Source organism: Microtus oregoni, unplaced genomic scaffold, assembly GCF_018167655.1.
Source record: "Microtus oregoni isolate MIOR12 unplaced genomic scaffold, Mior012 000067F_ref0000223, whole genome shotgun sequence".
NCBI lineage: Eukaryota > Metazoa > Chordata > Mammalia > Rodentia > Cricetidae > Microtus > Microtus oregoni.
In genome coordinates, this window is record NW_024543974.1 from 849,886 (window position 1) to 852,332 (window position 2,447).

General features: G+C 50.1%; 1 pseudogene; it reads right to left on the bottom strand.

Moving 5' to 3' along the window:
• Positions 1-2,052: 2,052 nt before the first annotated feature.
• Positions 2,053-2,227, bottom strand: LOC121440505 (annotated as a pseudogene).
• Between the last annotated feature and the right edge of the window lie 220 nt (positions 2,228-2,447).

Consider the following 2,447-nt stretch of genomic DNA (forward strand, 5'->3'; position numbering starts at 1 on the left):
CTCCTTTCTCTTTACTTTGTCGGTTAGAAATAAGACTGAGACTCTGTTGACCATGAAGTGAACCCCAACAGTTCTGTGAGTAGCAACATTTAAGTGTGGACCCTCCTGACCCTGACATTCTCCCCAGCAGGGCCAGTTACATTCAGGAAGCCAATGTCATTTGATTCTACGACAGGCTGCTTTGGTTCTCTGTCACCTGCCCAAAGTGAATGTTACCTTGCTTATTTCAGGAAGAAATAAATAACGGTGGGATCCGCCTTTCCGTGCTTGCTTTCATCCATTCATGAGGTCACAGAGCCAACTGCATTGCAAATGGAAAACCAGCCCCACCTGCTCACTCAGACGTTCAGTAGAGCACAACTCTGTAGTTTTGTGCTCAGATGCGCTAGACTGTTAACACGGTTCCCGAGGCAGAGCCAGATCTTCATGTGTTGGCTTAGAGCTTGCAGTGGGGCTCTGGCTTTTCCCAAAGGCATCCAGACTCATTTCTGGCATTATTCAACACTGGCTGGAAGATCCCTGCCCTTCCCTTTGGTCAAAAATATTTTATCTGTGAGTGTGTGCATAGGCACTTACAGTTTCAGTATTTTCGGTGGGTGTTTCCACGAGCATTTTCTAGTGTTCTCTTTAGAGTTTAATTTTACTCACGTAGTTCTGCATGTGCGTGCGTGTGTGTTTGTCTGACTCTTGTGTCATTCTCTTACTCTTGTCCTGTGCTGTATCTTTTGAAGGAATCCCGAGAATCTGTGTTCAGTACATTTGACATTTATCTTCCTTGTTGAGTCTTTGCGAGCATATTCCCAGTGTGTGTCGGTACCAGGAAGGTCAGACTTTAGGCTCAGTTCCCCTAGGGCTTGAGTTACAGGGGGTTGTGAGCTACCCAAAGTCGGCGGTGGCTAGCTGAATCCCAGTCTTCTGGAACCACAGCTGGAGCTCTCAACCATGGAGCCATCTCTCCAGCCCTGTTCAGCACACTTGAAATTGCTTGACCTTTTACCCGGAGTTTGTGAGCTAAGCCTATTCTTTGTGTAGATTACAGAAATGAATCTATGATGGAGAACAAAAGCCTTCTGGGAGGGGAGAGAGGAAGGAGGATCACATTCTCCTGTCCTTCCCGTCCTGTGGCTCTGCCTACCACTCTTTGTCCCAAATTTTCATGGTGAATTCTAGTCTTCCTTTGAAGGCCAACCTGATGGATTTTTTTCTTTTTTACAAAAATGTTACGTGTGTGTGTGTGCACGCACACGCACACGTACACAGATAGGACAGAGGATAGACCTTGGGAGTGAGTCCTGAAGTTGTCGGACCTGGAGATTGGAACCAACTCATCAGGCCTGGTGGAATGTGCCTGTTCAGCCATCTTACTAGCCCATTGACTTTACTACCACATACATCCCTCCATCCCTCCATCCCTCTTCCCTCCCTCCATCCCTCCTCTCCCTCCCTAGTATTCCCTTCCTCCTCTTGTGTTTCACCCTCACCCCTGCCGTGTGTGTGACTGTGTAGGGCAAAGGCTGACACTGCGTATCATCTGTAACCCCTCTTTTCCCAGACAGGATGTGATATTTATTACTGAACATGATTTAGTAGGGTAGAGGGTAGCACCACAGTAGAAGCCCCGAGGAGTGCGGGGCCCGCCAATGCCCGTGGGACCAGGATTGGTGATGCAGCTGACCCCTCGGCCATCAGGAACGAGTCACTTCTCAGCGACTGTGTCCCTCAGATCAATCTACATTCAGTTTAGTGAAGCCTCACCTCTTTGAGAGAGACAGACAAAGAAGAACTCAGTGAGGAGGACCAGGGCAAGAAAGTGGGAGGAAGGGGCTTAATAACACCACTTGCCTCTGGCAGCACGGAGAGCTTGAACTTGGCTTTACGTAGGGCCTCCATCTGATGTTCCTTATTCTGAGGCATGATTCAGGTGGACGTGATGGCCTGGACAGTGAGACCCCTGGCCGTGGTGACCTGAGGCTTCCCTAGGGCACAGCGAATACCTGTCTGGGGCCTAGATTGGAGGCGACATTGAGGTCAGAGCTCGAAGAGCCTTCAGAAGATTGTCTCCAAGGTCCCTTCGGGGAGCCCATACAGGCAACAGGGTGAGGTCATCCGAACGAGTGTGCTGTTGGCAAGCATTGCACACCAGGCCCCAGTGAGAAGCTGCTGGCAACCGTTGCACAGCGCGCCCCGCTGAGAAAGGGGACCTCCCGTGCAGCTTAGTTGGCTGCAGATTTACCTTATCTTTTAAGACACAGTCTCTCAGTGAACATGAAACTCACTGATTTTGTCAGGCGGAGTGGCCAGAGAGCTTTGCGGATGGATCCAGCACTCTGTCCTCCACGCCAGACATGCTGGCTCTAGGGTTTAGGAGTATTGCTGTGCCTGGATTTTCCGTGGGCGCTGGTGATCTGAACTCAGGTTCTCATGCTTGCATGGGAAAACCTAACCCA